The following is a 12,386-nucleotide window of genomic DNA, read 5'->3' on the forward strand; positions in this document are numbered from 1 at the left end:
AGGCGATTTACCTTTAAACGGTCACTTCTGGTCAAAATATCAGTCCTTAATCCATAATAATGCTTCCTCCATTGAAAAGTCCATCCCCCGTTGTTCTCTCACATCAAAATCCACCAACACATTATTACCGTTTTTGCTTGATCTGTGCATATTTCTCTTCTGATTCAGGCAAGATGAATTTTTCACTAGAGAAAATGTTATAGATTGTGGGCTGATATTTTAGATTGAAGCAAAGTTAAAAGATTATAAAAATGGATGGAACTGATGGACTGCAGTCATGTAGATTATTGTGATATTATCAACCTTTTAGACTCTTAATTCTGATGGCACCCATTCACTGCAGAGGATCCACTGGTGAACAAGTGATTTAATGTTACATATCTAAATCTGTTTTGATGAAGAAACAAACACATCTACAGCTTAGATGGCCTGAGAGTGAGTACGGTTTCGGCAAATTTCCTTTTTTGGGTGAACTATTCCTGTAAAAGATGAGTTCTGTGTGGATTTTATTAGTATTACTAGCTAGACTAATATCAGAAAACAAGCCCATAAAGTCAAAATTTAGTCCAAAATAATTACAAAAAAAACTCAAGTGAAACTCTTGTGAAACTCAAGTAAAGGTAAATTTGCACATGGTAGTATTTGTTTATACTCTCATATGGATTTAATCTTTTTAAAATAAGTGGCATTCCAATTTGGAAAATACTTATAATGTCCATATTTTGTCCTAAAAATACAAGAATGCATTTTTCTGCCAAATAAACAAATGAGGTTAAAATTTGCCCCATGTTTTTGTGAAATAGTTAATAAAAGACAAAGAAATAGCAAGAATATTTCTGAATATTTCAAAACTTTATTAGAAATGAGAAGACCTCTTCTTATTTTACATAAAGATACAATGGCTTTGCTCAGGAACCTAATGCCTTCATTTCTTCATCCAGGAATCTGTAAATAAACTGAAGTCACAGGGAAGCGATTTTCACACTTTCATCGCAGTGAATTACTCAATGTCTTAAGCATAAAATGTTCAACATAGTCTTGGGTCATCACTCTAGACAGCTTGGGTTTAGGTTCCTAAACGGTTGAGTATATACAGTCTAAAGATGTGCTAATGCTTCTACCAACTTGACATAGAAAAGGAAAATTAATATACAAAGATGTACGGCTTAAAAATAATAAATCATTTTTACAGTTTGTGTAAAATGTATTTTTCAAATACATGGTTTTTTGAAAGATCTATTTACAAAAGGAACAGTAAGAAACCCCTGGGCTCGAGCATACTTGTGTGAGAAGCAACTCCTTTATTAAATTGGTCAACAAGTCAAAATGAAAATGAGACTAAATTATTAAATTAAGTACCAGAAAATCTGAAATAATCACAAATGGGAGGAAAAAACCAGGTCACCAATTTCTGGTGTTCCATCAGGGGAGCTTCAGGCCCGAATGGATAAAGAAAACGGGGGAAGATGCGGTTTACAGCACAGTAGTTACCCAAATTGTGACGTCACATTCAAATGTTCAAGATGACCCGACAAAATTCTTAAACTTTCTACCCCACCGACCGAACCGAATGTAGGATGATTGTGATTCTCATCTTGTAAAAAATACAAAAATGCTGTCCACGGGACTGAATAAATATATTTAACAAGTTGCAAGATAATACCTTTATTTTACACAAAAATTTCAGCTCTAGAAATCTTTCATTAAATAACTAAACGGCTGTGATATATACTTTTTGAAATTTTTCATACTAAAATAAAAACTCTGCAATTACATATAAAAAGACAAAATACACTTGCAAAGGAAATTAGTCCACTGAAAACAGGTTTATCTCGTGTTCCACTGTAAACATGTTCTGTAGTTTTTTTTGTTTTCATTTTCTTAAAAAGAGACCACAAAAATAGGTTTTTGCATAATTCTCTGTGCTCGCATACTAAGACAGAAGTGGAAGACGCCAGCTGCAGTTTTCAGTAAACTACATTTCCTTTTGCAATTGACTTTGTCCTACTTTTCCAAAATAGGGCACTCTGCTGTAGCACATGTACTTTGGCAGTTCTGATGGAACAAGCGCATTCCAATTGACCTTTCTTTGAATAACCAAGTCCAGCTGGTTAAGGTGACCATTACCTAGGGATCTGAGACAATGTTCTTACCATGTTCTAATAGAGGAACTTACAACTGATTAACTACTGCATCCGAATTCAGTCCCTGCTGTGCAGAAGCAGTAAGAGGAGGTTTCTGTTCAGCGTTTGTAGAGAGCGAAGTGAAAAGTGCCATCGTATTCATTCTGGATGGATAAATTGTAAGCTTCGATTTCATAGATTACATTCAATCCTCACGTGGAGTCCATTCCCTGGTGCGACAGTGAGCGAGAGGCAGGATCAGTTTACAAAGTGCAGAATGTGGGAGTGGCCAATAAGGATCATAGAGGTGGAGGCGGTGAGCAGTCGAGTGCTATTGGCTGCTTGCTCTGGCTCGTCAGTATGCCAGTGTGTCTCCGTGGAGGCAGCAGGATGCTGAGAAAGCAGAGGAGGGGCAGGGCAGAGGCAGGGCACGGGCGTGACATCACCTGCACTCGACTGCCACAGTGTTCTGCGTGGGGGAAGCTGAAGACGGGCTCATGCCTGTGTCGGACGAGCCTGATGATGTGGACGCTGTGGTGTGGGACACTGTTGATCAGAAATCAAAGCTCAATAAATCCCAAAAGAACAGAAAGTGAAATTTCTGAATGCTTTAAATGTTTTATAAACATTAAGTAAAATTATTTTTTAAACCTGATGAACAGAATAATATCAATAGCTATTATTATTATAAAATTAATAATAATAATAAAACAACAACAAATGAATAAATACAAAATAAAATAACTACTACTATTATTATTATTATTAAGTCGAGGGTCAATTGAAAATATTTTTTTACGATCATCAAGAACAATTTCCAAATTCTTTAGACCTGAACAGAATAAAAATACAAGTTTTAATGTCATTAATAATAATAATGCTATAAATAATCAATAAATACGAATTATAATTTGTATTAATAATAATAGTAGCAGTATTTGTAAATTAACAAAAATTTATAATTATAAAGCAAATTTACCTTCTCTTTCCTTCTTTTTTAACCTTTTCCGTCTCCTGTCGATGGAAGCCACTTCAGACTTGAGTGACATGTAGTACTTCCTGATTTCCTGTAGCTTTTCTTGCAAGAATGAAATTCGCTCAGTACTTGACATGTTGTCCAGTTCAGCTGTGAAAAACAGAAGCAGGAACCAGTGAGGACAGGTTGTAAAAGTCTCCGAATTCATATGAGACTACAGACACTTCAGCTACAAACGAAATGTGTCGAATTAACTTTGGTAAAGTCTATAAACTTACTCAACTGGCAGGACCACTTGTTTGTGCGGGGGGAAGGGACGCACTGCTTCTCTTTGTGCTTGTCTTTCTCCAGGTCTTTACTGTTAGGAGAAACCAGACCGGGTGACCGAGAAAGCTTCTGGCTCTTGGGTGGGATGGAGTGCTTGACTGGGGTTAGCTTATTAGAGCTGTCCATGGCTGACAGGTCCTCACTGTCGCTACTGTGACCTGGAGACATACAGCAAGAGATCGGATCAGGTTTGAGTCGAAGACAAAAAATATCCCTCATACACAATTAAAGGCATTATTGGTCACAAATAGAAATTAAAGTTAAAACGTTTAGCTTTGAACATGAGAAATGAAGCAGAGGTTAATCAGACAGCCAAGAGAAGTGTAACATCACATGACATCAGTCAAGTTAGCGAAACCATTCTCTGGTATCATCATCTTGGACTCTGTTTTCTTTCCGCCAACCTTTGATTAAATCAAATACATTCAACTTTTACTGGATTTTTTTTTATTTATATAAACCTGACCTAGGAATTTTAAGGAATAAAATAAAAATAAAAGCAATGAATTAAAACAGTAACTTTTTAAAAAGGTTTTAGTGTTTAGAAAGTTTAGTTTATAACAAAAAACTTCTAGAAAAAGTAATCCCTGACTTGGACATCAATCCATAAATGCATCCAAGGCTTTGAACTTGCATCAAAACACTCACCTGCTCCATTCTTCTCAGTTTTACATACAGCGCTTGAACGTTTCTGGCTGCGTTTTTGCTTCTTGGCAGACAAGCCAGTAGTGCAATCCAATAATCTTTTCTGACCTGAAAATGCAGATTAATAAATAAAAAAATAAGAAAAACTTACAGAATAAAAAAAAAAAGTCTTTGCCATAAAAATAATGCAAATCTAGTTCTAGACAATATATAGATCTTGATTGAATTAAACAGATGAAAACAAGGCTGTGAGGGATAGACAGTTTTACAGTTATAAAGGTCCTAGATCACATTTCACATCTCAAAACAGTTTTTTTTTTTTTTTGTCGCTTTTGACATCGGAAAGATTTTTTGGATACAAGTTTCAATTAGCTGAAAAATCGATATCTTGTTAAACAACTTTCCAATCTATTGAACATACTGGTCCCTCAGAGCCTCATTGCCAGTAATTATGCCAGTAGTCAAATAGCTATTTTTAATAGCTTACTCTCTTTAAAACCAGGTTTCAAAACTCAACTATTGTTATTATCTTAAATGTGCATCAAGCTTTCACCTACCTCTGTCCTTTCCATCTCTATCCTGCAGTGAGATGCTAGAATTGCTTGAACTTGCACTAGCATAAAAACTATTAGTTGACTCGTTCTCCCCGAGCCCCTCCTGTGATTCTGCCACACTATCCACTTCAATGGTGGTGTCGCTCTCACTTTTAGTGCTGTGAGATTCGTCCGGGCTGGGGGCAGAGGATGGGGAGAACAGGCGTGGAGGTCCCACTGCTGCCAGGACATGAAGTTGGTGGGAAGACTCTGGAGGCGGAGCTTTCTCTTCCTTCATCATTAGTAGTAACTCTTCACCAGAAGGCCTGTCCTTTTCCTCAGGATCGTCAAGGTCCACTTCATGGCAGACCAGTGCTTCAGGGCCAATTTGAGGCATCATTTCCTCATTTGTGGTTGTTGTTGGATTCTCAGGATCCTCAAGCTCTGGGCAAGGAGGTTCTACCCTGAGGTGCTCCTCTCTGGTAAGAGCAGGCATCTCAGATTTCATCTCGATAGCTTTACTGGGAGATGATAATGTTGAAGAAGGGTGCTCCTCAGGTTTCTGCACCTCCTCAGTTTTCTTCTCAGGATCAGGTTTCTTCTCCAGCGGTGGTGTTTTAACTAAAGAAAGCATTCTTCTTTCTTCTTCCATGTCCACATGGACTATCCTTTCCGGCGTAAGCGGTTCAGTTAATTTTAATTCCACTGCAGCGTTTTGTTGTGACGGGCCAAAGTCCTCTGTTGCAGAGTCTGTGTCCGAGGTCGTCTCCACATGTGTTATTCTTTCTAAAGGACTATATGTTTTTTCTGGGGTATCTTCCCAGGTTGCAGAGGAGTGGAGGGTTCCTCTGTCTGAGTGTGATTACCAGCTGCAGGTGTTTGTGTGGGAGTCTCTGATCCTGGTTCTTTCAAACGAGGCTTCTTCACTCTCGGTTTTGGAGAGCCGTCATCAGACTCAACAGGGATCAGGGATGTGTGTTCCTCGGGTTTACTCTCCCTCTCCTTAAAGTTGGGCATCTCCTGAGGGCTGCTGGGAAGTTCAGGCTCCAACTTCGCAGGTTCTGGCATTGTGCTGTCCTCTGGGAGATTCTCAGCTGCCTCTTGTTTTGATGTCGGGGGTGGATAGGTTGTCTCGGTCCATTCCAACTTCTTCTCAGGAGATTCCTCACACTCACTATCATCTGAGGAGTTCCCTGAATCTAAAAACGTGAATAAAAAGAAAATATACATCGAAGTTAGTGACCATGAAAGTTAACCATCAAGTATAATGCTTTACACTAGTGATGCAAAGACGCTTTGGACAATAAATGCCATCATCTGTGTTTTCTGACGTATCAGAGATGATTTAATTTAAAAGGGGACAGGAAAAGGCATTGGACAGTTGGAAACTTGTGAAGTGATGAAAAACTCTAACACAATTTCATCTGATTTTTTTAACCTGCATTTCAGCATAAGCTCACAGTTTCATACATCTCAGTCATATCCAAGTTAATTTCCATATGACAGCTGGCCTTTCATTTCATACCGAGAAACGGAGATATAAAATGTTAAAGAATACAATTCTTTTAAAGATGCGTTTTAAAGCAAGGTGGCAGAAAATAAAAAACCATAAAGTTATGTTTTTCTATCGATTCAAAGTGATGGGAGCTGCTCTCACCATTAGATCCTCTATCCGAATCAAACATCCCAGATGTTCTCCTCAATCGCCGACGAGGGGTACCTGTCCAAACATTTACAGTTAAAGCACTAGCCAAGATCATGGGCTTTGGTCAATTCTGGTAGAATGTGTACAATGAATACACTATTAGATACTTTAGATAAAAAACATATGCCAAATGCCTAAATAAGTCTAACTCATAACAGTAGTAATGTTCAAAAACCCCACCAAGGTATTAATGTTCCTACAGAAACTAGAATGTTTGTCATCACATGGAAAAAGGCTGGTTTCTGTTTCTTGTGACAGTGCATTGGAAAAAATGGCAGCATCATATTACTACCTTTCCAATTATCAGACCTGAACTTCAGCTGCAAGATTACACCGGTTATAGACCGCTTTTGACATGGACAGTCTTACCCTCTCCATTTGGCAAGGTAGAGGCATCTGCTGGCCTTGAGGTCTTGCTGCTGGATCGACCCTCGCTGCTGGGGGTCTTGGACACACTACGGGAGGTGCTGGGAGGGGTGGATTTGAGTGGAGGACGACCTCGACGTATCACTTGTTTGACCTCCTCTCCATCTTCTTTATTCTATGGTGAAGGGGAGCACAAAAGAACATTTTTCCCCCCAAGGTTCTCAAAAGATAAATCTCCTTTTAGTTTTTAAGACAGATTGCCACTCACCTTCACTTTTTTCTTTTGTTTTCTCTTTGTTCCACCCTTATCGACAGGCCATATTATTCGATCGGCCTTGATCCATTCATCATATCTGTTGCAGAGACAAAATGCCTTGAATAACACGGTCACCATGCATAAGGTGAACAATAAATAACCCTTTCAGTCTTCATGAACTTTCTGATCCTTTTAAACGAATAACAGACATTTAATGCATGCTGTCTAAAGAGTTCTGAAATCGAACCAATGAAATAACATATTGGAATCTCTATTGGTAACAGACTAATGTTATGACGTGAAATTGAAGAGGAGGTTAATCAGACAGCCAAGAGAAGTGTAACATCACAGGACATCAGTCAAGTTAGCGAAACCATTCTCTGGTATCATCATATTTGACCCCAATCTCTTTTAACAAGCCTTCAATTTTCAGCAGAACTTAACAGTATATACAGTGGGGAAAATATTTATTTGATCCCCTGCTAAGTTTGTAAGTTTGCCTAATTGAAAACAAAACAAAAAGGGTCTTTAATAATTATGGTAGGTTTAGTTTAACGGGTAGACAGAATTTCAAAAAACAAAAAACACTATAAAAAGGTTAGAAATTGATACATTTTACATTTGCAGGCAAAATCCAGTCATAATTTTTTAATTCATGTAGTCATTATTTAGTAATTATAGCCTTTTCATATGTCAAGTAAATGAAACATTAAAAGACAGTCACATCAACACCTCACCTAGTGTTCCAGCCATAGTAATGCACCAGGTAAAGAACCTCTCCATTGTCTGTCTCTGTGTTCCTGATGTTGGCTTCATAGATTTTCTGTGTCTTCCCCTTGCCGTATCTCACTTTGATTTTGGTGCCGGTCACCGAGTCCTCACAACCGTCATCCTCCTCCCTCTCATCGCTGTCAACCAAACACGAACGATTAGATTCTTCATCCACACAGAGATTTTGATAGGACCATATCATCGAAAACAGCACTTTTGTTGTTTGGAGCAAGTAAGATTTGGGGTCAGTTAATTATTTTATTTAGAAAGAAAGCATAAATTGTGTAAGTGTGTCAGTAAAGACATTTACAATGAAACAAAAGATTTTCAAACACATGCTGTTCTTTTGGACTTTCAAAATGGATCAATGAATACTAAAAATGCATCAGTTTCCACAAACATTAAGCAGTACAACTGTTTTCAACACTGATAAGAAATGTTACTTGAGCACCAAATCAGCATATTAGAATGATTTCTGAAGGATCATGTAAATTTGAAGATTGGAGAAATGAAAATTCAGCTTCGCCATCACAGGAAAAAATTACATTAAGATAATAAAATCTTACGTTTTCTATTCATTTGTAATCGTATTTAAAAAACCTATAGTTTATAGAAACTAAGCTGCGGATTTGTTTATAAATTACAAAAAAACCTGCCATCTCGATCACAAGCACATCAATGTATGATCACCCATATTTGCATATCAGCCCATAAACGGCAAAGTGATGCACTTTGATGAACAAGTAATTTTTTTCAGACACTAAAGACCCCTTTGGCAATTTTAACAAGTTATTTGAAGTTTGTAATTAGACTTTGAATAACAAAATAAAAATATAAAAAAATGGCCCCTTTCAAGAAAAGGTCTCAAAGATAAGTGTAAGTAACTCTGAACTTACTAATGACTTCACACCATTTTCCCTGTTTAAATGCAGAATTTAATCAGACAGCCAAGAGAAGTGTAACATCACATGATATCAGTCATGTATGCGAAACCATTCTCCGGTATCATCATTTCTCAGTCTGCTGGAACAGGTTCAAATACAGAATCTCATGCCTTATCACATGCATTACAGTTTTACAAGAGAACCATTCCGAGTTTAAATGACATTTGATACAACATTACAGGATTGTACCATAAAGTTAATCAGGACAGCAAATTATTTAACAGGTTAAACACAGATGATGCTGACATACCGGTCCCGGAGTCTGGGTCTCTCACCATCCTCTTCATCATCTTCCTCATCCTCCTGTTCTTCATCATCAGTATCTTTATCAGACTCCTCAAGGCGGTGGCTGTGATGTTTCCCAGGGGTCTCCCCATCGGATTTCTTTTGCTCCTCTCCACTGTTCTCTCCTTCAGCTTGCATCTCCTCCTTTGGTTTCTCCTGTATCACAGGCTCTTTCGCCTCTACTTTCACAGGGGTTACTGCACACCGCCGCCGGCCCTGAAGAATCACAATTACAAACAAGATATTTTTGCTAGTTTATAAAACATTTATATAAGTGACGTGACCCATACTCAGAATTCGACCTCTACATTTAACCAAAGTGCACACACACAGCAGTAAACACACGCACATATGCCTAGAGCAGTGGGCAGCCATTTATGCTGCGGCATCCGGGGAAATATATAAAAACGATAACAATATACATATTTTTGGTATTTAAAAATAAGAAAAAGCAGCAAATTACAAACACTAAAAATAAAGTTAATTTATTCAGCTACAATATGCTTTTATTTAACAAATATTACAGAAATTGATTACACTGTAAAAATAAAACACTGCAGAGTCTTCCCTGTATCAATGAAACATGAACTGAATCTTATTAAAGATTCAAAAATGATCCAGTCAAGTGCAGTGAGTGATTAAGATTAATAATGACAGACAGCACCAGGTAAATTAGACTGCAGGCCCTTTAAGATTAACAGCATCAATATACTGAAGCACATCCAGTTTTTTTCACCCAGATGTTTACATTTATTAAACACCTATCCAACTGTGTTTATATGAAAACATATGAGAATGAGTTTTTATTTTTAGGTGAACTGTTCCTTTCAATGCAGAATGTTTTCTGGTCTAAAAACCATCAGAGTTGGGCAGGCTTCTGGTGAGAGGTGAGAAGAGGTTTTTGAATGTTGTAATGACATTGGCATTGCTCCTTTTATACAAAGGTAATGTCATGTCTTCCAACCGAACCATATGCTTTGAAAGAGAACCCCAAATAACAAGAATTCCTTTTCACAAGTCAAAGAGGCGCATCAGACAGCCAAGAGAAGTGTATCATCACATGAAATCTGTTCATGAAAGTGAAACCATTCTCTAATATCATCATGTGCATTTCCTCCAACTCACTCAAGGACAAAACACATTTGTAATGTAAGTGTTTTTGCTCTGCAGCTGAGAGCAGCCCAACAGAAAGACAGACACTCACCCTGGGTGAGCAGATATCTTTGCGCTCCTTTTCGCTCTCAGCATCTGACTCATCAGCTTCTGCAGCAGGTTTTTCGCTCACTAGCTCCAAGCTCAGCTGTAACCTGCTGTATCATCTCGTCTGGGTCTTCACACTCTTTTTCCAGAGTCTTAACACACTGCACCTCCGGCTGGCGGTCTGGCCGTGGCTCGTTGTGGTGCACAGGTCCTGAACTGATCTGAGCAGAGCGGCAGTACTCCTCAAATCCGTAAAGGTACCTGAGGTTAAAGTCAAAGGATAAGTAATGTTATATTTAATCACCGACAATATTATCAATGCGAGTCATTTTCATCAAAGTGAAAATATAGCCTTCTCCAATTTCTTTTTTTTTTACTCAAGCAGAGGTTAATCAGACAGCCAAGAGAATTTTTAACATCACATAACATCAGTCAAACAAGCGAAACCATTCTCTGGTATCATCATATTTAACCTCATTCTTGTTTAACAAGACTTCAATTTTCATAAGAGCTGGGTTCATTTTTTTTATTTAACCATTTCATGAGGTAAAACTTAAGATTTCTGTAACAGTGTAGCAAAGTCACCTTCAAAGTGGAAAATTGTCTCCATTTGCCAACGACACAAAAAGTGTGGCTGCTGAGTAAACAAATATAGTCCTGTACAGCAGGAATAGTGAGAGCATGCACTTACTTTCTGTAGGCTGTTTTCACATTGTACGAGGCAGCAGAGTTCAAAACTGGGATGCCAAGATCCATGTAGATCTGTTTCCAAATAGAGCCACTTTCAATCTAAAAAAAAACAAATAAATCAATCTCATTACACAAGTCTTTCTAATGACTAAAAGCACTTATTCTTGATGCACAGAGCTGGTAGTGTCATATACATTTGTCTACCGCACCCTGATCAGATAAGACATCTCTCGAACAATTACAACTGTTTGCCAAATTATCACCTGTCCAAACCTCCAAATATAATTACCCTCAATAAGATTCACAGAACATGCATTTGATAAACAGGCAATTTTTTTTTTTTCCTGTCTAGTTCAGTGAACTTCATAAAATCATTCAGCGGCCACTTTTGCTTCATAATTTTGGCAAGGTCTCACTTCCCACTTGCGGAATACAATAAACAGATGGTGGGAACACGAAGAACACTCACACTGTCACAGCCTCCGTGAACATGCACCAGTCGGAAGAGCTTGAAGAGGTTGAGATCCTTGTAGCCAAGCACTGGAGGTTTGTTAATTGGTGTCCCTGGAAGTAAAGCAGAGGAAGAGAGAAGTGTTAAACTGAAAATGTGTCTTACAGAACTTTTGAGATTTGTCTATGAAAAAAAAAGATAATTGAACTTTTGAAGCCAAAAACACACACAAAAAGACTATAAAAGACATGCACCATGATATGAGCCCCCCTGAAAATTGTTAATCCTCATTCCCACAGTGATTATAAATCAACTGGTGGTTTGCAGGCATTACCTCTGTCCTCCATGAACTTGTAAAGCTGCTGAAGAAAGAGGTCCCTTTCTTCTGGATCTGGCTCATCATCAGGCTGTTTAAGAGAAAGAACTTATGAATTTGAAGTTCAGCAAAGATGGAATTATCTATTATAGTCTCATAGGTTGTCTCTGTGAAAAGTTTTGCACAAAACACCCTGTGAAAACATGACATGCAAAATAAACATTAAAAAGATCATTTGTATACAGAAATGCTAAAATCCACTTTTAGCATCAAATGGGAATTGTGAGGAATTTAACAACTCTGACTTCTAGTTCCTTATTGATTCTGTTAAAAACTCTTACTTCAACGCAATGCTTATTTACAGATTAAAAGGGAAGTCTAATGCGTTTTCATGCATTCAGAGTCATTTACACGGTTAAAGAGCTGATTCTCATGCGAATTACGGCGAATTTTTCAAAAAAACGATTTGGATGTATAACAGAGTATTTTTGTGCCAAATACACACTTCCTGATTTCTTACAACTTTCAGAATGTTTTTTTTTTAGATTGTAGCTCCTTATTACGTAATGAAGGGTGGAACTCTTTATATGGGCACTTCTCCTGGAAAAGCACTGCCGTGCATACATTGACCAGAGTCCATCAACATGCTTCATTCGGCAGCTTACCAAAGAACCCAGCGTTACATAAACAGTGGATGCAGTTTGTTTTTAGGGGCAGCAACATGTTTTTCGCAAGTGTGTTTGTTGATGAACATTTTATAAACAAGGCCCAGTTCGACACTGGATTTGCACATCGTTT

At 37.9% G+C, this 12,386-nt stretch overlaps 5 non-coding genes and 1 pseudogene across 5 annotated transcripts; all 6 read right to left on the reverse strand.

Moving 5' to 3' along the window:
- Positions 1–826: 826 nt before the first annotated feature.
- LOC113060369 (AT-rich interactive domain-containing protein 4A-like) overlaps positions 827–12,386 on the reverse strand; it is an 11,693-nt pseudogene continuing 133 nt past the window's right edge.
- Positions 3,727–3,808, reverse strand: LOC113060969 (small nucleolar RNA SNORD53/SNORD92). Its single transcript, XR_003278319.1, has one exon. It is a non-coding gene; the product is annotated as a small nucleolar RNA SNORD53/SNORD92 (small nucleolar RNA).
- Positions 7,248–7,329, reverse strand: LOC113060968 (small nucleolar RNA SNORD53/SNORD92). The gene has a single exon (XR_003278318.1). It is a non-coding gene; the product is annotated as a small nucleolar RNA SNORD53/SNORD92 (small nucleolar RNA).
- On the reverse strand, positions 8,638–8,719 carry LOC113060973 (small nucleolar RNA SNORD53/SNORD92). Its single transcript, XR_003278323.1, has one exon. It is a non-coding gene; the product is annotated as a small nucleolar RNA SNORD53/SNORD92 (small nucleolar RNA).
- On the reverse strand, positions 9,959–10,041 carry LOC113060974 (small nucleolar RNA SNORD53/SNORD92). The gene has a single exon (XR_003278324.1). It is a non-coding gene; the product is annotated as a small nucleolar RNA SNORD53/SNORD92 (small nucleolar RNA).
- Positions 10,520–10,602, reverse strand: LOC113060966 (small nucleolar RNA SNORD53/SNORD92). Its single transcript, XR_003278316.1, has one exon. It is a non-coding gene; the product is annotated as a small nucleolar RNA SNORD53/SNORD92 (small nucleolar RNA).

This window comes from Carassius auratus, chromosome 42 (assembly GCF_003368295.1).
Source record: "Carassius auratus strain Wakin chromosome 42, ASM336829v1, whole genome shotgun sequence".
Lineage (NCBI taxonomy): Eukaryota > Metazoa > Chordata > Actinopteri > Cypriniformes > Cyprinidae > Carassius > Carassius auratus.